The sequence below is a fragment of the Helianthus annuus genome, chromosome 10, assembly GCF_002127325.2.
Source record: "Helianthus annuus cultivar XRQ/B chromosome 10, HanXRQr2.0-SUNRISE, whole genome shotgun sequence".
Classification (NCBI taxonomy): Eukaryota; Viridiplantae; Streptophyta; class Magnoliopsida; order Asterales; family Asteraceae; genus Helianthus; species Helianthus annuus.
The window spans coordinates 110,932,034-110,958,775 of record NC_035442.2 but is presented as its reverse complement, the minus strand read 5'-3'; positions in this window follow the sequence as shown (position 1 = coordinate 110,958,775).

Genomic DNA, 26,742 nt, shown 5'->3' with positions numbered 1-26,742 from the left:
AGGTTTATCCTCAACCTCCGAGGGACCTACAAGTGGTATCAGAGCCGTGGCTCTTTTCCTTGTTAAAAACCGGGTTTGTGCAAGACTTTGGAAGTGTTTGGACAAAACTCACTTGGTTTAGCACCCGTTTTTAGTGTGTTTCTTGCATTTTTAGCCTTAAAAACGTGTTCTAAACTAACCAGGTGTGTTAAGGGAAGGTTTGGGTAACTTGAAATCTTGTTCTAAAAGAGTTTGGTTATTTCCGGCCAAGATTCCGGCTAAACTCCGGTACTGGGTTCTGGATAAAAAGCCTTCCTTTTTGGGCAATTTTTGAAAGTCAAATCTGAGTTGGTGAAAAGTTGGTTTCAGAACATCCCTTCTGCCGAAAGTTGGTTCACCAACCACATCACCTTTTCACCAACCTGTCAACCTTTGTCAGTGTGTCAGAGCTCATCGAAAGATACCTTTCGAAGTCGAAAGATCATCTTTCGATCAAGGAGGTTCGATAGATACCCATCCTTCGAACATCTTTCGAAGTCAGTGAGTAATCTTTCGAGCCAAGGAATCTTTTCGAAAGATACATCGTTCGAGCTACTGTTACATTTCGAACGATAAGGATCCTTCGTGTAGGAGAATCTTTCGAAGTTACTGTTCGAAACTCAACAGTGATCTTTCGAACACTGTTGATCCTTCGAACAAGTGTTATCTTTCGGCCAGTGTTATCTTTCGAGTCCTATTTGTTTTAGTTTAACAAGTTGTGATTTTCAGGTCTTTCGATCCAGTATCCTTCGACTGTTTGTTCATTTCCACAATTTAACATAGTTTGTGAACATTGTATTTTCAAAAAGAAAAACTTGTTTTTCAAATTTTTAAATCAATTTTCACTTAATATATTAATTTTTATAAAATGGGAACAAACGGTCAGTGGGATCCATCCGCGTGGACTACAACAACTTTGACTCCACAACCATCGGCTACGCAATCATCAGCCACGCAATCTGCGCCAGAGTTCAACAAAACTGCATGGATGCAGGCTATTGCCCCACCTCAAGCTGCAATGATAACTGCAAATCAATGGGCATTGGTCACAAATCAAAGCAGCAGCATTCAAGCAATGATGCAGAACGACAGTGAAACTGGTACAAGCACAAAACCGCCAAAACTAAATCACATCAATGATTGGGGATGGTGGAAAGAAAGGCTGAGAACTTATGTTCAGGGGCAAGGTCAAGATCTATGGATGTGTTTCTTCACTCCATTTGAAAATGAGTTGGAAGTTGCAGGATCAAATCCAGAAACTTACAGCACAATGTCTGATGATGATAAGAAGAAATTTGAGTTGGAAAAGAAAGCATTCATGATTCTCACGCAAGCTCTTCACAGAGACATATACCACCAGTTCGTTTACTGTACAACTACTAAAAGCTTGTGGGATATGCTCACATTACGGTGTGAAGGAAACGCTCAATCAAGGAAGATCAAGCAAGAGCTGCTGAAGAAAGAGTTTGAAGGTTTCACGTGTATGGAGAACGAGGGTTTGGCTGAATTATCTACAAGATTCCATCATCTGTTGAGTGAAATGTTTGCCTTCAGAGTCACTGCCACTCCACAAGAAATGGTGAAGAGATTTGCTGATGGCTTACCAGCAAAATGGAGCAGTTATCTTGAGATTCTCAAAGAAAACGGTGTTCTGGACACAATCACCGTTTATGAGCTAATTCAGAAATTGGAGAACAAAGATGTAGAGGAAAAGCTAAAGGCAAAAAGAACAATAACTCCTCAGAATCCAGAGATGTATTTTGGGATTGCAGGTGGCATTAGTGGAGAAAAGCCAGCCTCTCAGCATGCTAAGCTTCAAACAGCTTTCATCTCTAACACCGGATCTTCCACAACGAATCAGTTTGATCCTTCAGCATACACGATGATGTATTCAAGACCAGATTCTTCTTCTCAACAACAACAACAACAACAACAGACAGCTCAACAATTCACACCACCGCCTTTCTTAGACCCAAGCAGAGCTCAGCAGCAACAACCGCAACAGCAAGGGTTTTATGGAAACTCTTCAAACTTTCAAGCCACTTCCAATCCGAACACAGTCAGATTAGACACTTCCAACTTTTCCAAAGTCACTGTTGAAATAGCCAAGGAGCATATGGAGATGTTGAATACCTTGGTTAGTGCTTATTGTGGATTAGTTGCAGGTCAGATTGGGAATATCAATCTAACCAATGAAGATTATCAGCAAGTGGATAAAGAAGAGTTTGAGATGATGGATATCAAATGGGCTCTTGCTAGTGCTATTCGAAGAGCAAAAGAGTTCATGGAAAGGACGGGGAGAACCAACTTGGAAAGCAACAACAACACCAAGTATGGTTTTGATAAGAATGCTGTCACCTGCTTCAACTGTGGTGAAAAGGGTCATTTCAAGCGGGAATGTCAGAAGCCACCTAAGCAAGGCAATCAGAATCCTTTCAGGAATCAAAGACAGCCTCAACAACAACAGAACAACAATTCTGACAGACAAATAGTTCCCGTGGGAGGAAATACATCTGGATCCACAAACACTAATCCCCACAGAGGGTTAGTGGTTCAAGCTGATGAGATTTGCAACTGGAATCTTCAGCTTGGTGAAGGAGGAAATGGTGGAACAGCATGTTATGCTAAAGTGGTTGAGAAAGTGGTAGAACCCGTGTCTGCTGGTGAATCTTCAGAAGATGAAGATAGCTCGGGTTACAGTGGAAGCATGGATGGGGAATCACTTGATGCTGGTGATTTATCAAGTGATGCTTTAGATTTGGAGGTTGATGAGCTCTTGGCTGACGCTGAAGCATTATGCAAGAGGAGATCTATTCTTTGCCAGAAATCTGCTGGAACTTCCGAGAAGCTTTCTCAATTTTTCTCTGAAGACGGATCTTTTTCTTTTCATACAGCCTTTATGGCTCATGTCGAAGGTCAAACCTCTCAGGTATGTGATTCTAACTCTGACTCTAATTCTGCTTCTGTTGAATGTGCTAAATGTCTAGAATATGCAGAAAAGGAAAGTCTGTTTGAAATCACACACAAACACAATCAAGAATTGATTGTTGATCTTTCTAAAGCAACTGAAGCTAACTTGTTTTTAACCAGAAATGAAAAGGATTTAAAGCAACAATTGCGTCATTAAAACATGATGTTTCTGAATTACAAAAGGCTGTTTTGAGAAAACAACATGCTAACAATAATCTAATTGACACAATTGAGAAACAAATGGTAGAGTTAGCAACAGCTCGATGTGAATGTGAAACAATCAAGCAGAAATTGGAAAGCTATTCCAATTCCCGCTTTGTTTTGGATCACATTATTGATGTTCAAAGGAAAAAGGGGGATGCAAAATGTATTGGTTACAAATCATGCCCTCCCCCGATGAATCACAATTACTCCAAGTTGCCTGATGACGAGGATATGCCCCGTTTTGAACCTACTGTGCCACTCGGTCTAGATGACTTTGCAGCAGGCCTAGGGTTCACAACTGGTACATCATCCTCAGGTCAATCAGAATCTGAGAACGTGACAGATACATCGTGTGTTAAGGAACAGAGTCCTCCCATTATTGAGGATGCTGATTCTTCGGACGATGAATCTGAAGAAATTGTGAAACAACAGTCTGACTCGGTTACAACAGATATTCCTATCGAGAATCACATTCTGTGTGATCCACCAGTGAAACCGAGTAAGACTGGAATGTCAAAAGCAATGGAATCCCTTGTAGTTAGCTCTGAAGGGAATAACTTGTTGTATACGCTCAAAGGAGATAGCAAAATCTACTCTGACAAAGATTTTCCAATTAAATATGTAAATCAAGATTTAATTGAGCAGATTTTTGAAGGATGTACTAATAAGTTTTTGGGGAACAAAGGTGGAAAAGTAACAGTCACTCAATGTGATCCAATTCCGTGTGAACAAATTAGAAAACAATACGGAAACCAAAAACTACCAATTGAGCGAAAACAACAAGTCAATTCAGGAAAGGGTAAGGGCCAGGTACAGGGAAAGAAGGCTCAAAACAAGAATGCTCAAGCACCAAAAATTCAGCAGCCTAAGACTGAACAACCAAAGGTTCAACAACCCAAAGTTGAGCAGTCTAAGGCTCCTCAACCTAAGGCTGCACAACCTAAAATTCAACAATCTAAGGTTGAGCAACCTAAGGTTCAAAGGGTGCAAAACAAAAGAGCTCCAGCTAAGAAAAGAGAACAGAAAGTGAACTTTGTTGGTACGGACAAACTTGAAACATTTCAAAATAAATCTAACATTGATTTTGTAAAACAAGTTAGAATTTTAAAACGAAATGATCAGAACAATTATACCCAACACACCAATGGATGTGACTTAGGTCCAAGCACATCTAGATCACAAAGTTCAGTGTCTGGTTCTCCGTCTGGTCATCAACATGTTTCTCCGAGGTTTGTAGAGCGGAGAATGTGTTTTGAATGTGGCACAGTTGGGCACATTGTAAGATACTGCCCATACCTGCAAAAGTTGAAAGGAAAAACGAGTGCTCCCCAAGAAACCAATTACCAAAAACAACCGGTTTCCCCGAAACAAGACCCACGTGTCTTGAAAGAAAGGGAAAAGAAGTTAAAACAAAAGAACCAAAAGGTAATTGAGAAAGCCTTAAAATCAGAGGTCAAAGAAGAAAAACCTGTACAAGCTAAATCCACAACTGTAAAACCAGTAAATGCAAAAACAATTAATTCAAATACTGGTAAGGGACAACAAGCTTGGAAACAAAAACAGGTAATTCAGTCAGGGGGAGCACCAGAGGTTCTATTTCCTAATCATCAAGTGATTGAAATCACTTTCCTTGATGATCAAGGACGACCCAAGTCTACAAAGGCTTGGGTCCCCCTCTCAAACTGATATTTTAGTTGCATGTGCAGGCGGCTCCAGGAGGAACTATTAATAGTCTCTGGATTGTTGATAGTGGGGCTTCCAGGCACATGACGGGCGACTATCGTCTTCTTTTCGATGTGCGAAGTATAAGAGGAGGATATGTTGCGTTTGCTGGAGACAAAGGAGGGTATATCACCGGCGAGGGAATGATCTCAAATGGAATTGTGAGTTTCGACAAAATCAATTATGTGCAACAGTTGGATCACAATCTCCTGAGTGTTTCTCAAATCTGCGACAAGAAGTTCACCGTGCATTTTGATGATGCCGGTTGTTATGTGCTGAAGCCAGGATTCAAGATTCCCGCAGAATGGATTCTCTTATCAGCACCAAGAGTTAATGATTTGTATGTCCTTGATATGAGCCAAGCAATAACTCAGTCAAAACAAGTTACTTGCTTTATTTCAAAAGCCACTGAAAAGGAGACGATCTCTTGGCACAGACGGATGGGTCATATTCACCTCAGAAAAATGAATCACCTTGTCAAAAACAATTTGGTGAGAGGTGTCAATGTGAAGAACTTTCAACTTCAAGATGTCTGTGTGCCATGTCAAAAGGGAAAGCAGACCAAGAAATCTCATCCATTGAAGAAGGTTAACACTGTCAACATGCCACTCGAGCGTTTGCATATGGACCTTTTCGGCCCAGTCAAACACAAGAGTGTGCACGGAGAAGTTTTCTGCTTGGTAGTTACTGATGACTACTCAAGATTTTCATGGGTTGACTTCATGGTCCACAAGAGTGAGACTCCAGAGATTCTGAAGAATTTGATCACCTTGTTGGAAAATCTGTATAATCTAAAGGTGAGGCGAATTCGAAGCGACAACGGTACCGAGTTCAAAAACAGGGTTATGGATGAATTTTGCACTGCAAAAGGAATCCTTCATGAATATAGCTCTCGGTATACGCCACAACAAAATGGAGTCGCTGAAAGAAAGAACAGAACCTTAATTGAGACTGCAAGAACCATGTTGGTTGAGTCTCAGCTTCCAGTTCGATTCTGGACTGAAGCTGTTGCCTCGGCTTGCTACACGTTAAACAGGGTTCTCACAGTGAAAAGACATGGAAAAACGTGCTTCGAACTCCTACACAAGAAGACTCCTGACTTGGAATATCTAGAACCTTTTGGTGCACCATGTACCATGATTGAGCCTGACGGGAAGTTTGGTGCCAAAGCTATCGAAGGTTACTTCCTTGGGTATGCTACTCCTAATCTGCGAGTATGGAACCTGACTACCAAAAGGATTAAAGAATGGGGTGAAGTAAGAGTTCAAAGATATTCTAATCCTCCGAAGCCTTCTGGAGATCCATGGATGTTCGATTATGATGGTCTTTTCGACTCATTTAATCTGCCGACATTTGATGATGACAATGCAATTGCTCAAATGTTGTCTGAAAGCGAGAACGCGACTGGCTCTCAGTTAGCTCGTCCAATCATTGTTGACTCACAAGCATCTTCTTCTGTCAACAATCTCGCTTCAAATGAGGTGTTTAATGATGCTGTCGATTACAATTTGTCATCGGAAGATGAGGAGTATGTTGATGCAAATGATGGTGAAGCACTGCGTCCGGTTCAAGGTACTTCAGAAGCAACGGATCCAGTGTCTGCGCTAATTATCCAAGAAGAAAATGCATCATCTTCTACATCTCACCAGCTTCAGAATGATATCGGGAATTTAAATATCAATAACTTGAGGTCAAATGTTGAAATTCCTCCAGTGTCTGAAACCCGAATTCATAACATTCATCCTCAGCAGAATATTATAGGTGATGTTCTCAGTGGTGTAAGGACAAGGAATCAAATCAGAAATAACGAAAATGCTGGCTTGTATGCTGAGATACGAGAATCGGGACAACAAAATGATTGGTCTTTCGCCTGCTATGTTAGCCAAGAAGAGCCTAGATCTTGGAAGGAGGCATTGCAAGATGATTCCTGGGTGGAAGCCATGCAAGAAGAACTTCAGCAGTTCGAGAAGTTGGGCGTATGGAAATTGGTTGATAGGCCCGACAACTACAAAAAGATCGGAACTCGCTGGGTGTTTAAGTGCAAAAAGGACGACCGTGGGATTGTTGTCCGAAACAAAGCAAGGTTAGTGGTTCAAGGCTTCAGTCAGATTGAAGGTATTGACTACAATGAAGTGTATGCACCTGTTGCTCGTCTGGAGGCTATTAGAATCTTTCTAGCCTACGCATCCTTCAAGAAATTCAAGGTGTACCAGATGGATGTTAAAAGTGCTTTTCTACACGGAGTAGTCGAAGAGGAAGTATATGTCGAGCAACCACCGGGGTTTGAAGATCCATTACATCCTGACAGGGTTTTACTACTTAACAAGGCATTATATGGTCTTCATCAAGCACCTCGGGCCTGGTATGAAACACTGTCTACCTACCTACTGAGCAATGGGTTTAGACGGGGTTTGATCGACTGTACCCTCTTCATCAAAGAAAAAGGTGAAGATCTTCTGTTGGTACAAGTGTATGTCGATGATATTATCTTTGGTTCTACCGACGATAAGTTATGCAAGGAATTTGAAAAGGTGATGCAAGATCGATTCGAGATGAGTGCGATGGGTGAAATGACGTTCTTCTTGGGTTTACAAGTTAATCAGTCCGAATCTGGAATTTTTATCCATCAAACCAAGTACGTCGGAGACATCTTGAGCCGGTTCCAGATGTCCGATTCGAAGCCAATTTCTACTCCTCTTCCGCAGAATCACGGGATTACTCTGGATGAAGAAGGGGATGCTGTGGATTCTTCACTTTATCGTGCTATGATTGGATCCTTAATGTATCTCACCGCATCAAGACCCGACATTATGTATCCAACTTGTCTTCTCGCTAGGTACCAAGCGAATCCGAAGGTCTCTCACTATGCTGCTGTCAAAAGGATTTTTCGTTATCTGAAGAGTTACCCTGACACCGGGTTATGGTACCCTAAGGATGATAACTTCGATCTCAAAGCTTTCAGTGATTCTGATTTCGGCGGCTGCAAGAAAGATGGAAAATCAACTACAGCAGGATGTCAGTTCTTAGGCAATCGCCTTGTCACTTGGCAATGCAAGAAGCAGACATGTGTGGCTACGTCTACATGTGAAGCAGAATACATTGCTGCGTCTAGTTGCTGCTCCCAGGTTCTATGGATCCAACAACAGATGCGGGACTACGGTTTTGAATTCCTAACTACTCCTATTTATGTTGATAATGAAGCTGCCTTACAGATCACTAGAAATCCTGTACAGCACTCGAAAACGAAGCACATCGATATTAAATATCACTTCATACGTGATTGTTTTGAAAAGAGACTTATCGATGTGGTTCATATTCATACCGACCACCAACGTGCCGACCTTTTTACCAAAGCATTTGATAAATCAAGATTTGATTATTTACTTTTGGTAAACGGCATTAAGGTGAAGCAAGAGTAACCGACATCAGGAAATCGTTTTTGTAAATATTTTTCTAAAAACCAAAAATCCAAAAATATTTTTACTTTACTTTATTTTTGAATTTTAGGGGGAGAAAGTTTCAAGAAAAATACAAAAACATTGAAAAACCACAAAAATACAAAAATATGTCTTTAATTTATTTACTTTCTGCATTTTAGGGGGAGAAAATTCAGAAAAACACAAAAACAATAGAAAAACAAAAATGAGTTTCTTGGTAATATAAGGGAAAGTGATATTACATCAGAGGTCGGTTGAAACATGTTTCTAAATATCAAAAGGAAAAGAAAATGATAAGTAGCTCTACTAATGATGTACCGGTAGACTCACGATCATTTTAAAGTATGCAGGAGATATAAACATAACGAACTGAAAACTGCGTGGGAACCGCTCATTGGCATATGGTCTTGGTACCGAAATTTCGTTTGATAGATTGCCGAGGTTCTGAGATATTCGGGGTTTATGATGTTTATCATCTGGGTATCATGGTTGTTTCTATAAAAGACAAAGTCTAAGTTCTTCCATGATACCATACATACGTGTACATATTTCATACTGCATTCGACCTCAATAAGTGATAAACAATCACATGTCCATACAAAATAAGTGATAAAATATCACATTTATCCGGGAGTCAAGTTCGTCTCTCTGCTGTACGGAAGTACTGACCTGTTCACGGATTTGCTCCTGTGCCCTCATGCATCGAAAATCAAGTTCCTCATCAATAGGTGATTCTATCACATAGGGCTTGTTTTCAAACTCAAATAAGTGACTTGTTCACATTGTAAATATATACGTTAATAACGGATGATAAATGGTATACTCCCCAGTATGATGAATCTCATGCATACCTTGATACGGGAATGTGTCGTGAGTGGATGAACACCGGTCGGTAAGTATAAATCATACCTTAAACGTATCTCATTGTATTATGATTACACTTGATTGTTGAGTTTAAGTGGATAACAATATCGGTAATTGTGGTAGAATACTTATCCACTTCTGTAAAAGAATTTAAAAGGAAATATGTTTTGACAAAAGACCGCAAGCTGATATGATTCTCTTCGCCAGAAACTCGCAAAAATATTGTTGTGTTTGTACATATTTATTTACTGCTTTATTTTTTTTAAACAGTTTTTGTCGTTTGGTGCATATCAGCACGACATTAGCGGTGATGTCGTTTGATAACATTCAAAGGATATCAAAATTGTTGCCTTTTATTTTATCAAACCACAAAATCCAAAAAGATTTTTCATTTAATATTATTTTTGATTAACTGATGTTGGTGCTCAATCCGATACCTGACAAGCCGAGATACTTCATAAAACTAACCTTTGCAGAACTTCATAACGGACAACTTTTCAAAATGGTCATTTCTGAAAAACCTCCAAAATTTGAAGGGTGTAAATTGGAAATTCCCAAAAATCCAAAGTGTTGGTGGGAAATCTGATCCTTCGAGGAAGCAATGGCCCTCGAAAGATCAGATGGTCAAGAAAGTCAATGAAAGTCAACTGTCTCAGTCGAAAGATGTTTTGGTCAACGAAGGATTTGACCAATTGATCTTTCGAGTTGACCAGATCCTTTGAAAGATGGTTTAGATCGAAAGATACCTTTCGAAGGATTCCAAAATATCTGGTATCCTTCGATCCAGATCTTTCAAATATCTGGATCCTTCGAGCCAAATAGGGATCTTTCGAACCCAAGGTCATCCTTCGAGACACCTTTACATCTTTCGAATGGTTTTGGGTCCTTCGAGACGGTTGGACTCTCGAGGTCATAGTATAAAAGGTCATCTTCTTCATTTGCACACTTCACAGTTTCAAAACCATCTTACAAAATCCTCTCATCTTCTCGAAACTCTGCCGAAATTTTTAACAAGTTTTAGTATCAGGATTTCATTAACATCACTTGGTAGGATAATCTTGAAACTTTTAACAAACAAACTTGTTAATCCGCCTTGATCATGTGTTTTCTAATTTTTCCTTGTTCTTGAACTTTTGAAAAGGATGAACAACATATGATGGATGTAATGTAAAACTGTTATCAACATGTTAATGCTTCTAATCAGTATCATGATCACAACAGTTTTTGTTTTGAATATTGATGTCAAAGATTGTGTGCTTGGTTAAACAAAGAAATGGTTAGGGTTTTGGTTTGGGTAAACAGAGTATGTTGGATTTGGATTGTGGTCACTTTCCGGGTTGGATTAGTGTTTGGAATTGCTAAAAATGTTGTTGTTTTCTTGAATGGTTTTCTTAGTGTTTGTTATTGCATGGTATAAAACACATTTAAAACTGACCAGAAACAACACTTGAAACTGTCACCGGAATTCACTTAAAACCCACCGGAAAACATACCGTTGAACAGTGATGCCGGAGATCAAAGCGAAGGATGATGAATCATCACCTCGATAGATGTGCTGTACAACATCCTTCGAGTTGAGTCTCGAAAGATGTTAGATATCTCGAAGGATGATCCTTCGATTGATCAATCCTTCGAATGATCAAGATATCTTTCAAAATTCTTGATTATTCAAAAGATGATCCTTCGATAAGGTTGTCATCCTTCAAGAAAAGTGACATCTTTCGAGCTGACTAACATCCTTCGAACAGATTGTCATCCTTCGTGCCATGATTCAATCCTTCGATGGATAATTTGGATCCTTCGAAGAGTTCAACACTTAGAATTTTTCCAAGAAATTGAAAATTTTCTAAGTGTGGAATTCCTTGTTGACTGTTTGACCTTTTCTTATTACGTGTCTATGTTTGATGAACAGAAATGGCACCGAAAGTGAAAAAGGAACGGGCAAAGCCAACAAAGAAGGAGAAATCGGAGGTTGAATCTATGTCTGAATCTAGACATAACATGGCTGCTTACTTACAACCGGAAGGCAAGATCAGTCCGGAATTTACTGGAATTATGGAGTACCTTCATCGCGCGTATCAATTATGCTATCACAACACAGCACATTGCCTATCAGTCGCACATCAAGGCATTCTGGAGTTCGGCTGTGGTTGAAACGGTGGAGAATAAGGAAGTGATCAGGGCATCAGTTGCTGAAAAACCCGTGGTTATTACAGAAAACACTATCAGAGAACGTCTACGGCTTGGAGATCAACCGGAAGATCCTACTTCTATAGATTTACAATGTCAGCGGGGGTTACTGATGAGGCTGCGGTACAGCGACGACGTTCTTGCCAATCAGATCAACAAGAAGTATATGCCGCTTCGATACAAGCTCTTGTTGCATATCCTTATTCATTGCCTGAGCAACAAGCGTTCTGGATATGATCTGTCACCAATCGATTTGACTGGATTGTTTACGGCTCTGATTCTGAACAAGCCGTTCAACATATCCCGCTATATCTTCGACAATCTGAAGGAAAACGCTCGAAGGCCACTCCCATCAGCAACACAGCGAACATCTACCAAATTCTGGCTATATCCCAGATTTCTGCAGATGATGATTGGTGATCAGATTCCTGATCTTCCAAAGGCTGAAGCAGATGTTCTACCTGTTAATCCAATGAATGAGCGTACTCTGCTGATATTCAAGTCTATGGCCGCCTATAAGGAATCGGACCCAATTAGGAAACTTATTGGTCATCTTGATATTCCCGATTACGAGGCACCGCAGAACAACAGATGGCGTCGAGACGCGAGCGATTCTGATAATGAAGAGCCAAAGTTAATCGCTTTGGCTGATACGCAGCTCGGGGCTAAACATGGAATCAAAGCAACAAGGAAGTCTGCTGGCAGTTCTAGTGCTGCAACACGTGTTGAGGTTGATGTCAATGTTGCTGCAGAAGACGTTCAGGGATTGTTTGTAGATCCTGATGCTAGTATTGGTGCAGGTGGTGATGGTGGTACTGTGGTTGTTGAAACAGGTGGTAGTGCAGGTGGTGCTGGTGGTGTTGCTAGTCAGTCTGGTACTGTTGCGACTGACAAGGGTAAAGGCAAGATAGATCAGCCTAGGAAGCTAGTTGATGAAAGCAGCTCATCTTCTGAAGAGGAAGGAGGTTCGGGTGATGGTGGTTCATCGTCTGAGGATGATAATCCTCCTCCTCCAGGGATGAAGAAAGTATTTGATAGTCGTGGGAATCCCCGGTTTAAGCGAATAAAGAAGACGGTTAGAACTGGAGAATCTGACCAGGATGAAGATTATACGCTTACTTCTCCGGGTTTTCTTAAGAAGAGGAAGGCAAAAAGGCAGGATGTTCGTTCATCAAAGAAAGCTGCTGGTGATTCCTCTATTCCAGTTTCTGTTCAGCCTTCATCTGCTCCTGAGCAACAACTTCCTCCTGTTAGTGATCAACTGACTGAAAAAGAGACGTTGGAGCTAATGTCTTCTCCTCAGAGGTCCTCTGGGACGCGCACGGTGACTGTTGATCAACAGCCGCCTGCAACTCCCGCCTCAGGTACACATGCCCGACCTTCTCTCGTTATATCTGGTCCTACAGGTGCTTCGGGTCAGGCTGGTCAGTCTGGTTCTTCTGGACCTGAGCCTTCACGGCCAACTCTGGCAGAAACCTTATCTGGATTTTCTGAAGCTGACAAGATACAATTCCTAATTGAACAAGTCAGTGAATTGGGTTCTATAGTTGGTCGACACACAAGAACAATTGAAGAATATCGTGTCCAGCGAAAACAGGATGTAATGGCACACAACCAGCTGTGTTCAATTGTTGAAGCTCAGAATATCAAGATCAAGGAACAGGCCAAAGAAATTGAAAGGTTAAAAGAGGCAAACAGGGCACGAGATAGGGAAGTCGAAATTATGAAAAGGCATAGTACTAATTTGGAGACTCAGGCGAAAGCGTTGAGGGAGAAGGTAAGTAGTCGTGATGATAGACTGATGGAAGCCTTCAAACCCATGTATGCAAACTTCAATAAGATTCATTCCAAGGTTGGTACATTGTGGAGTGAAAGGTGCAGTACCTTAGGGATAGTTCCCTCAAGGCGTGAGGATGATAAAGATGATGATGCAGCTAATCCAGATCAAACAACTGCCTCAGGTTCCGGTGCAACTGCATCCGGTGCTGCAGGTGGATCTGGTACACCTCAAGACACTCCTTCTGCTCCTCCAACAGCTACTACTGGCCCATCAGAACAGACAGAAACACTGGAAACGTCTACAGGGCCTGAACATATTAGCCTGGAACCAGAAACATTTGCAGATCACCCTGAATCCTCAGGTTCTCAGAAGTATCATCCTGTCACGGGTGAATTGCTAGAAGAGGGAGAGTTTATTTCTGAAATGTCTGATGAACAAATACTGATCTTGACTGATTTAGATGAAGTTGCTGTGTGTATGATCGATGCTACTCCGATGGTACAGGATCAAACTGATTTCTCTACAATTGAAGAAATCTTCATCAGTTCGGATCCTGAACGTCCTGTATATGTTGGAAAGGACAATGCGGAGGTGAATGCTCTTGATGATGATTTTGTGGCTGAAAAGACTGCAGAGTTTGCCAATCTTTCTTCTGATTCACCAACAGCTCAAGAAAACCGTGAGAAAACAGTGAATGAATGGCGAGCGGATTTCCTTGCTAGGAATCCTCCTCCGCTCGCTCCATTGGAACAGGTTAACTATATGAGGCTGGAGAAGAATCGGGCTTGGGGTCGCATTATTAGTTGGATGTTCGTCAAGGAACTTCACTGCATGGTCGTGAAAAGAGAAAATGGTCTTCAGTATTTCAGAACTCTTCTCAGTATTCTCACACTTCCATACTATGATGTTGCAGTGTTAGCTCAACTAGATGTAATCAATCGAGACGAAGAAAAGATGGTGGATCTGTTTGCTAAGAAAATCAGGTTGGAAAGAAGATTGGGTTGGAAGGATCCTCTATACAAGCCACAGTTTCCCAGATACGAGCAGATCAGATTTACACTTGATCCAGAAACAAACACTGCTCGCTATCGGTTGGTGTATGATCCTCCTAAAGTGATGAAGAAGATACCGTTGCTCAAGATGAAGACCGACTTTCTTGGAAACTTTCGTTGCTGGGTCTATGACGCGGATACTGGTGAAGCCGTGATCCTATTCAGAGATAATCAGGAGAACTTTAGAATAATAGATCCGATGTGGATTACTAACATGTCTAGATCGGATATTATTGTTCTGAAGGATCATGAGATAAACTACATGGTTCGGGATCGAGATCAAGCTATGAAGTTTCAGAAGATGGCCTTGTACTGCTTCAATCTGCTGGTCAACGCAGGAAGTGCATGGTCATCACATCATTTGACAGTGGAAAGGACGTCAGAGACTTAAAGACACGAAGACCAAGACAAAGCTACAGCCAAGGGGGAGTTTGTTGGTGCACTTGTGTCTGTACTTTGTCTGTATTTTGTAATGTATAAAACGATGTCTTTTGTATGTCGTGTTTACGTCTTTTGTTGTATTTGTTTAAGTGTTTGACCAAGTCAACCATCCTCCTGGTTTGACTTGGCCAAACAGTCAACATCATGTGTAAGATTGTTATGTTTCGAAGGATGTCATCGAAGGATGTTATGTATCCTTCGATGACCTCGAAAGACATCTTTCGTTGGATACTTATGGACCTCGAAGGATATATCATCCTTCGAGGTATATATGGATCCTTCGGAATCTTTCGATGGACATTCTGGTCGATAGATGATCCTTCGACCAGAACTCCTTATCCTTCGTGCATGTCAACTGTTATGGGTATATATATCCCATGTTGGTTTCAAGTCATTGCAAGTCATTTGGAGATATTGTGAGAGCATTGTGAGTGAACCAAGGTCTTGTAAGAGAGCATTTCAGTTTGGTCAAGGGCTGTAACCGTGTCCACTGAAATACAAGAGAAAACTTTGATATATTGCTTGTCTACTCTTTCTCTTGTTACTTTGCTTTCATCTAAACTACGGTTTGCACTCTAGCTTGGATTCCGCACTTGCTAGTGTGTTAAACATAACAAGGAATAGGTTTATCCTCAACCTCCGAGGGACCTACAGCATCTTGTTATATTCAATAAAAATGTCGTTATATATAAATTAATTTCTTTATATATAAATTGATAATGCTCGTGTACATTATGTTGATAATTACATTATGCACACATGCATTATATTGACAATTACATTATGTATACATTTGAAAAAATATAGGATGATAAGGGTGATGCAGACGAGAGAAGATTTCGAAACTGTTCTAGAGACATATGATAGACGTACGTCTATTTATCAGTTAACACGATTCATACATTATACTACATACAATGAAACCCCAATTTGCCAACCTCAAAGACTTTTATTTTGATTATGTTATAGTTGATAACGAGCTACAATCGTTCTTAGATGTTCAACCAGACATCGTAAATTGACCAAACCCAAATTTATGATTCTTGAATTAACTATTTATGACAATAAACAAATTCCAATTAGTATTCACTTTGATTCTGTATTTTTTAGTTGTCATGATGTGAATTATCAAATTTACATTTTGATTATGTTTTTTAGTTGTTTTCATGTGCATTACCAAACTTAATGTATTGACATAAAGATGCACATGTGCATACATGTTTTCTGTTTAACTTAACATGGTTATTTGATACGGAATAAAAATATGCACACACGCAATATACGTGTTCTAATAATGCTCATGTGCACCCATACATATTTTTTTAACAACATACCAGCATGCTTTGATACGTATATACATTGCTTTAATATACATAATACATCCTTTAATATACATAATACACCGACATATGATTACTAATTTTGAATAATGCACATGTGCATCCATATATAATTTATTCTATACAACTACTGTCAACCAAATATACCCACACCACATCAGTTAGCCACTTACTACTGCCCAAACAAAAAAAAAACAAAAAAAAGAAAAAAAAACAAACACTACGTGTTCCATGTCCTTGAATCATCCACATATAACATCCATAACATCATATTGTCTCTTCCTTTTTCCAGTTGTTGATCACACCCCATCATTCCTATTGCTTCAACGCCTCATCGTCAAACATCTGTTTAACTCTTTTCATCTGTTAATCCATGTATTTTTTCCATTGATGATCTACAATGAGCATGTGTATCAACATTAATTTATGATCGACATAAAAGATATGCACACATGCATCATTATATACATGTGAATAAACATTAAATACCTTAAATACCTATGTTGACAAACTATGCACATGTGCATATTAACATATTTTGTCAATCTATGCACGTGTGCATAACTATATATCACACAATTATACCTTATTAACATAATCCAAGATGAAATACACGTTCTCATAACTGTATAACACACCAAAAAACACCTATATAAAACTAAATACCGATTACAGATCATTGATGCATAGGTGAGACTCCTATTCAAAATCATATGCATCAACATTATCTACCTTGATTACAGATCATTGATGCATAGGTGAGACTCCTATTCAAAATCATATGCATCAACATTATCTACCTTGTTAAACTATTATTGCAAACTATGCACACATGCATATTAACCTATTATAACAATTTATGCGCATGTGCATAACTATATAGATTACAAATTTAGTTTATTATCCTGTTATGTTTAATCATTTTCTGTCAAGCTATGCACATGTGCATAACTATGTATCACACAATTATACCTAATCAACATGTTCTGTGTAAGCCTGTTCTGTCAAAAAATATGCACATATGCATATCTATATAGATCACAACATTACCTTATTATCTCGTTCCTTATTATCATGTTCCGTATAAGCATATTCTATCAAAATATGCAGATGTACATAACTATGCACATTTGCATCCATATGCCTACCCTTATTAACTTACTCTATCAAAACATGCATATGTGCATTATGCACATGTACATCAGCATGAATGACCTTATTAACCCATTCTGTCAAAGTATGCAGATGTACATAACTATGCACATTTGCATCCATATGCCTACCCTTATTAACATACTCTATCAAACCATGCATATGTGCATAACTATGTACATGTGCATTAACACACTAATCTCATCAACAGGCTTGCTTTAATAATAAACCTTATCCTGTACCAAATCAAAATTCGTATTATCACTAACCATATATAACATTAATCATCAACAAATCTATTATGGTAAAATATGCACATGTACATAACTATACATATGTACACCATCATAAATGACCTTGTTAACCTAATACTAAATAAACATCTTCTAACCTTTTTGTTTAACTCTCGCATATTCGTCTTCCGTGTTGCTGTCCGGGTGTTGCGTCATACATTCTTGATGACCCTTCATCCCTTGACTTTAATACAAATGTTACTTTTTTCGATTTTTTTTCCATTGATTATCTATAATGCACATGTGGATAAACATCAAATACCTTACTAACCTATTATGTCAAATTATGCACATGTGCATATTAACATATTTTGTAAAGATATGCACATGTGCACATGTATATATATATATATATATCACATAACACTACCTTATTAACATAATCTACCTTATTAACATAATCTAACATTAGATACACATGTGCATAACTATACATCACACCAAAATACAACTAAATACCTTATTCAATGGCATGTGAATCAACATTAACTACCTTATTCACATGTTATTGCACAACATGCACATGTCATCTTGACTTATTAGTACAATCTATGCACATGTGCATAACTACATATCACACAAAAATTACCTTAATTTCCAATTCTGTTAACCCGTGATGTCAAAATATGTACATATGCATAACTGTATATCACACAATACAAAACGAAGTTTGAATTTACAAATTATCTATCATATAAAAGTACAAACGACAAATTATCTATCGTATAACAGTATAAACGAATTGTATAAACTTGCAAACGGTGTCACGATTTATATGACAATATCTATATTACAAATCCGTCAATGATTCCGTCGGCGGCGACGATTCCGACGGTGATTGATTCCCGGCGATACCGTCGTAGTGACACACTCATTGAATCATCTATTCTTATAATCACCAGACGAATTTTGGGAACTAGCCTCGATTATATGATGAAATATGAAATATGTGCTGGTAAAATCCCAAATCTGAGATACAATCTCAATCCAGATGCTTGGATATGGTGAACAGATGCTTGGATATGGTGAACGGATGATGGTGAAGTGATGATGTATTCGAGACGATGATGTAAACAATTGTAATCGATGAATTGTTGAGACAATCTGGTTGAGAAATTAAGATATTTGGATTGAATCACAGCTGAGATGATAGTGGACGTGAAAGTTTTGATTAAATGTAGTTTAATTTATGTTGAAGTCCGATGGTAAAAGTAATCGCAGGTAAGCGCGTTTTAAAAGATGATTGGTATTTACAAAATTGCCCCATGTTCACATTGGTTCTCGCGGTTCTCGCAATAAAGGTGGTTCTCGCATGAGCCCCTCCCTATATATATATATATATATATATATATATATATATATATATATATATATACTAGCCATTTACCCGCGCGATGCGGCGGGAGTGACGATTTACAATAGAATACTCGTTTACCGTTAGTTTATCACCTATAGGTTTGGCGGGAGTGACGATTGTTGGGTCTAAAACGTGTAGTCTAATGTTATCAACGAATCAAGTCAACAAAATCAACGCCAACAAGCCAAAGTCAACGCGCAAGTCGACACGGGAAGATCGAAGAAAGATATGGCGTGTGGAAGTTCGAGATATGACAGTTTTATTGCTTTGGATAATTAAATATATTTTGTTTAGACAAAATATATTTATTAGCTCATTTAGTTAGTTTTCATGTTTATTACTAGTTTTGGCAAGTTATTAACCCTAGGGACTTAAATGTAATTAGCCTAAAATGGTAAAGGCTATAAATAGAAAGTGATGATTAGGGTTTTAGGCAACAAACACATTTACTAGAGATTTGGGGGCTAACATTGTATTATCATTTGCAAATCATTCTAGTGGGTTTTATTGATATATTTTGTGTGTGTTCATCTAGATTCTTATTCAAAATCAGATTTTTGGCTCGATTTGATCCTATCATTTGGTATCAGAGCCTCGGTGGCTCGTTTCAGCTTTCGGTTCGGTCGGAGCTTCACCGGAAAACCGCCGAAGACGTAAAAAGATTGAAATTTGTGTGTTTTGTTGTTATGTCAGATCTGGTAATGTTTTAGTGGTTTTAGTAGGTCTTCCAAGCAAAAGGCGGCTTGCTTGGAGGACAAGGCTCAAGGGCTATAAATAGTAGAGTAGACCTCATTTGTGGGGCGTGCATTTGTGAGCCACCACCCCGAGGGAGCTCACCCGGGGTGGATCATTATCTTTTGTATTTTGTTATCACATTCAACAAAATATCTATGTTCCAATCTTTTGTTCATCTATTTTATCATTGTTCTTGGTTCACCAAATCACCCGTCTCGTATTATTTACCGAATCGAAGCTGAAATCAGATCGTTATCGGGACTATCATTTGGTATCAGAGCTTGGTACTCGAATTTAGGATTCAATAATCTTCAAATTCATCCTAAAAATCTGATTTTTATTTGAAAAGTTTTGAAACTTTTAGGGTTTTTTATTTTTTATTCACTTTTTCTTCAAAAATCTTGTCTTCAAAAGGTTTAAAGTATTTGTTTGCTGATTGAGAGCTGAGACTAGCATTAATTGAAAGATTCATAGTCATTTCATATCATTTTTAGAGGTTTCAGCTCAAATCAGATGGTTTTAGTCGAGTTTTTTGAAGTTTCTGGGCGATTTTTTTTTTAATACAGCGATTTTATTTTGAATACAGCGATTTTATTGAAAGTTCCGGCGAATTTGGGTTTTCCGGCAAGTTTCCGGCGAAATTAATTTCCGGCGATTTTAAATCTTGAACGCGAGTTCAAGTCTTCCGGCGTATTTAGTAAATTCGCCGGTAAGTCACCGTTTTCCGGGGTCGTTACTCCGGCGGTTTCGTCCGACCAGTGTATTTATTATTTTTTTAAAAAGAAAGGGGTAGAAAACGGATTTATCAGCGTATATAATAACAAATTAAATACATATACATTTTCTGTTTTGAATCATTCCGTCTCCGGCTAACTTCCGGCCATCATTTAGGGTTCCGGCAAGTTATTCCGGCGCCGCCGCGTATCCGGTGAACTGACTTCGACCAAAACCACCGCTGACTAAACCATCAAGTTTCTTGTTGCCGTTTAGTCTTGAAATGTTTTGAATTTGTATCGGCTCTAATAGATCTACTACCAACCCATACTAAACCGAACCACATTGAACCCGTTCTTCCGATCATCAACGTCGGTCACAGCCGCACCACCACTGTTCCGGTCAACACAGTTCTGTCACCATCTCTCCATCACCATCTCTCCATCACCAGTCCACCCCTACACCTGGTACTCGGCTACACCACCCTTTTCCACTCAAACCTACACACACTAAAACCCCACCCACAACCGTCATTCTCTAACACCGTCAACTACCATTCAACCTCCACCGCACTACCTCCGACTTACTGATCACTGTGAGCCACAACCGGTCAACAACCAATAACCACCACATCCATCGTTACTTCACCCGACTATTACATTCTCGCAACCCTTCACTTTGTTTAAAAAAAAAGGGAAAGAAAAGAAAATAGTAGAAGAAGAAATTAGTTTGCTGTTGTCGTTAGAGTGAGAGAGAGGTGACGGCTGCTTTAGGGTTTTGATGGTTTTGTCAACAAAAAGTCATAACTCAATTTAATAAAATTTGACATCCGGATTGATCAAGTCCTCATCTCAACAACTGTGAAAAGAAAATTTCATTTAAAAAAAAAAAAAAAAAACCGGTATTCATTAATCTCCCATCTTTTAGAAAGTGGGGTCTGACATACAAGGACAACCTAAATTCAATTCCATTTTATTTTAGCTTGACATCCGAACCTAAAAAAAAAATTTAGTAACTATTATTGTTAATATTATAGAAAGTTTGCTGAAGTTAAAAAAAAAATGGTCAACATATTATTAAAAGAGTTAGATCGGGTCGGGTTTTAAATTTTTTATTTGTGGGCCTCAAATTTTGATCAGTTTTGGGTCGGGTTTTCATAGTTTATTTTTGGGCCTTTTCGAGTTGATACTTTTCGGGTCGATACGGAGTTATTTTCAAAGTAATTTGACCTGGGTTTTGAGCTGATACAAATATTTTTTTGGGGGGTATTAATTAAAAAAAATGTTTCAGGATCAGTTAACTCTCATTGCACAAGTGGAACATGGAACCGTAACCGCACCCCGACCTCCAAAGTTGAAAGGATCAGCCAATTTTAGTAGTTGGAAGACCCAAATCCAATCATTCTTTGAGTATACGAACTATGCTCAATGGATCTCTGTTACTGTCGGACCTCATGTCCCAATGACAGTTCGTGATGATATTCGTGTAATCAACAATGATCCCTTGACCTTTACCGAGGAAGATAAGGCATTGATCCAACGTGACCGTCGGGCTCACGCTGTTCTGACAATGGCCTTATCAACTAATGATTGCAATATGTTTGAGGAATATACTACCGCACATGAACTCTGGTTGGCTCTACTTGACTATTATGAAGGGAACGGAGAAATGATTCAGAAAAAGAGAGACATCGTACAAAAGGAATATGACATGTTCGGCGGTATACGGGGGGAAAGCTTATCAGGTTACATCAGCCGGTTTTTAAACATGAAGGCAAAAATGAAAAAGACTGGTAATCCGATCACCAATCGCGGTGCAATACGCAAACTTTTGGACTCACTTCCAAAAGAATGGAGCTTGAAATGTATGACGATCAAACAACACTACTTGAACAACCTGAATCCAATCACGCTATCAGATGTGATCGACACACTAGAAACGTTTGAAAGGGATCAAGCCGAACATCCTCATAAATCTGTCCAATCGGCTGATGCACACAAGAACATGACATCTGTACCCCCAACAACCTCCAATGACTCTAGCTCACAAGCTGCAAACATGTCAAACTTCAACAATGCTTCCGCAAACTCTGAAAAGGCTCCACAATGTGATGAAAAGAATACTGTGGTCGATGAAGCTCAAGCTGTGAAGGAGGAAGAAGGGAGCAGTGCAGCAAGTGAAAAGATAGAAGAAAAGATTCTTGATGAGGCGACGAAAATGGAATCCAACAAAGAAAGGGATGAGGAAGACTTGGCAAACAGCATTCCTTACGAGTTTAAAGTCAAATTATGTTCTCAACCATGTGTGAACGTCGTGGCACATTACAAATCCCTCAACTGTGACCTAATTAGAGATAAAGAAAAAGTTTTGCAATTTAACAAAGAATTGAAAGAAAATGAAGCTGCATATCAGAGAAAGTTGAATTCGACTTTAGCTGAAATGCAGACTTTAAAAGAATTTGTTTTCAGAAAAGATTTTGTCATAAACGACTTAACTGAAAGATTAGAAAAATCTCAAAATGAAAACAATAGATTGCAAATCATAATTGATAAATGGAACGTCAGTAAAAAGGCACTGATTGACATTAAAAATTGCCAACGACCGACATATGTGAAGGATGGGATTGGGTACAAGGACAAGCTCGGAAACGAAAGAAAACTCTTCTTTCCACCACATAGCAAAAACTATGTACCCATGCCATCACCTCATCCTGATAACGATCTGATTGATGAGAATGATCTTGGGGCCGAAGATGTTTCTTGTGAAAGTGAAGGGGTTACTAACCTTTCTGATAACAATGCAGATGTGATCGAGCGTGAAGAGGATGGATGCGATGATGATTGTGGTGGATCGAAGATAGGTATAGGCTATTCAGGAGACAGTTATTCTACTGTTAACTGGTTCACCTGGAATTGTAATAAGGCAAACAAAACTTCCATTCGGGATAACTGTAATGGGCATCTGCCTAAACCTAAGACCCACAACCATGACAATGTAGCGGTTGAATGTTTTGATTTACAATCTGCCTTTTGTGATGAACAAGTTGTGTGTGAACCTCCTGTGTTTGTTCCAGAGTTGAAACAAAACAGATTCGGAAAATTCCTCACTGAGGAAATTCCAGAATTTGTTCCATCTCACACAGTTATGTCTGAGTCAGAGAAAAAGCTAAATGAAGAAAGCAGTAGTGAAGACTCAAGCACCACAACTTCAGAAGGAGGCGAAAGAAGCTCAAGTGATGATTACGATTCAGATTTGCAGTCATACCAAGAATGGGCAAGCTCAAATGAATCAGAAACTTCAGTAACAGATGCTGGTAAAAAGGTTAAAAACCTTGAATCAACGAGTGTTCAAGAACCAACAACCCCAAACAACTCTGCAAGTCTAGTAAATCAAGATCCATTGGCAAAAGTCTTCCATATTGATGATTGCACGAGTTCAGATGACGAATCAAACACAAATGAAAGTCTTGCGAAGTCAAAGATCAAAAGATCATATGAAGTTGTCGAACCTGACGTTTGTAAACATGCTGAGTCAAGCTCAAAGCAATCCCCGCCCCTAGTTGCATCACACGGAACTTCAAAGTCTCAAAAGCCATTCAAGGCTTGTTTTAGGTGTGGAAAAGAAGGTCATGTGCTCAAACAATGCCCAGAACGACACGATCCAGACGGTAAAGACAACCAATATTGCTTCTCTGGATCAAAAGGTAAAAATCACACATCTTTGAAAGATCGGATGAAAAACTTTCAATCCAGATCTCCACATGTGAAGCCGGTTTCACATGATTCAAAGATGAAAAGGACCAACACATCAAAACCTCAATCTTTTCCTCCGAGTCATAAACAAAAGATTGTTTCAAACTTTAAATCTTTTACAAACAAAATTTTTAAACGAACACAGGTTTGGCGAGTCAAACCAATGGTTGTAAAAGAAATCAATGAGGGAAAAGATTTGGCATATCGGGAGGTTTATTATTTTGATGAAAGGGGACAACCCAAGACTACGATGGCTTGGGTTCCACTCTCTAACTGAATTGCTTATGAGTGTAGGAACATCCAAGGAGGACTGTTAGTAACACCGGTTATTATCAGTGGTTGTTCTAGATACAAGTTGGGGAAAATCACAGGTTTGGTTATGGTATCTAACCTGGTTGCACACTTAACTGCACTGTAACACACTTATTTTCTTGTTGACATATGCTTTTGTGTGCCTGATGTGGAAGACTTTATTTTGTAAATACATGTTTTATAATTTTTAATTTTTCAGTAATTGATTGTACATAAATAAAATTTTAGGGGGAGTATTAAAATACTTCCTAGACCATGAGATGTGATTATTGCAAAATAATCATGATCTTATATGAGAAATGATAGGAACTAACTTGATTATGTCTTCGCATGAATAGGATCTGATGGAGGATACGGCTCGAAGTTAACGATATGTCGGTAGATTCAGCAATACCAACGAGTAAACTGCTGTTAGGGAGCAAAACATAATGTCTACACAAGAATTCTGGCTTTTCTCAGGCATTACGCATCTCAGTGGGTAACACGTTGCGGCATATGGCTTAATGGTCTTAAATCTTGTGTTGACAGATTGCCAAAGTCTGAGATTTCGGGTCTTTATATTGGTGTTTCATTCGGAGGATATCATAGTTGTTCTTCTGCTGCATCCAGATACATGCTGACCTAGACGCTATGATATCCTTTTCATAATAAGTGCCTTAAAAAAAAAAAAGAGGCCAAATCCCTTCGAATAAGCGCCATTTTTGTCCAAAACCTATAATAAGCGCCATTTTTGGCCAAAACCCTTAGATAGATTAGTCTGGCAACTCTGCTGTACGGTAGTACTGACCTGTTCACCGAACTATCTGTCTTAGCCCTCGGTAGTTCTTGGGATCTCTGTTGTACGAAAGTACAGACCTGATCTCCGTTCTGTCGTTGAAGAGAATGAAACCAATATACTCACCCGTTATGAGGAATCTTTGTGCATACCTTGATCGCGGGGGTATGTCCTGATGTGGGACTCACGGGCATAATGTTTCTATTTCTAATAGCTTGTGTGGGGGCCATAGAATTCTTGTCAATATTACCAAAACATGATAAACAAGCTCACCGAAAGCATGTTGAAAGAAGGATGCATGGATTTAAGAGGACAAACATACCAGCAATCGTTCTTGAGTCGTAGCTTTCCTAAAGAAAGTTGAAGTGTGGCTAGACTTTTCAAGTTGGTATGATCTCGTATTTGATTAGATCTATATCTCAAGGTTGAAACTAAAAAAAAAAAAAAAAATTCTAAAATTCAAAAATATTTTGATTAGTGTACAGTTGTTTTTCTAAGTCTTCCATATAACATCAATCGTGTCTCAAACCGCTTGAGATACACTTTCCATTGCACAATACAGATGAATACGGTTTTGTCTGTACTTTGAATCAGTCTAAAAGAAAATGTGGAGTTGTGTTTATGTCTGTGAACAGGTTACTTCGACTAATTGCTGCAATGATGGCCGATCATCAATTGAGCAAGATACCAGACCAAAGCACCTGTTTCCTGAAGATTGCAGAAGATACCGAGCTAGGAATCCTCCTCCTACATCTTCTGATTCACTCAAGCAAAAGAGAGTTGGAAAAAGTTGTTCCTGATTGTCAAAGATGATGCATGCAAAAAGGGGGAGATTGTCAGTTTAAAGTTTTTACAGAGCAAAGTGTCAAAAGAAGATCTTCAGTGAAGAATATTTGGAAAGCATCAGTCTAGGGGGAGATTGTTGGGTCTAAAATTGAGACTGAGGCTTGCCAAATTGAAGATTACAACACGCATGAAGTTGACGGTTCTAAAAATGACGCAAGAGTTTGATAACATTAGCCTAAGGGGGAGATTGTTGGGTCTAAAACGTGTAGTCTAATGTTATCAACGAATCAAGTCAACAAAATCAACGCCAACAAGCCAAAGTCAACGCGCAAGTCGACACGGGAAGATCGAAGAAAGATATGGCGTGTGGAAGTTCGAGATATGACAGTTTTATTGCTTTGGATAATTAAATATATTTTGTTTAGACAAAATATATTTATTAGCTCATTTAGTTAGTTTTCATGTTTATTACTAGTTTTGGCAAGTTATTAACCCTAGGGACTTAAATGTAATTAGCCTAAAATGGTAAAGGCTATAAATAGAAAGTGATGATTAGGGTTTTAGGCAACAAACACATTTACTAGAGATTTGGGGGCTAACATTGTATTATCATTTGCAAATCATTCTAGTGGGTTTTATTGATATATTTTGTGTGTGTTCATCTAGATTCTTATTCAAAATCAGATTTTTGGCTCGATTTGATCCTATCATTTGGTATCAGAGCCTCGGTGGCTCGTTTCAGCTTTCGGTTCGGTCGGAGCTTCACCGGAAAACCGCCGAAGACGTAAAAAGATTGAAATTTGTGTGTTTTGTTGTTATGTCAGATCTGGTAATGTTTTTATTCATCC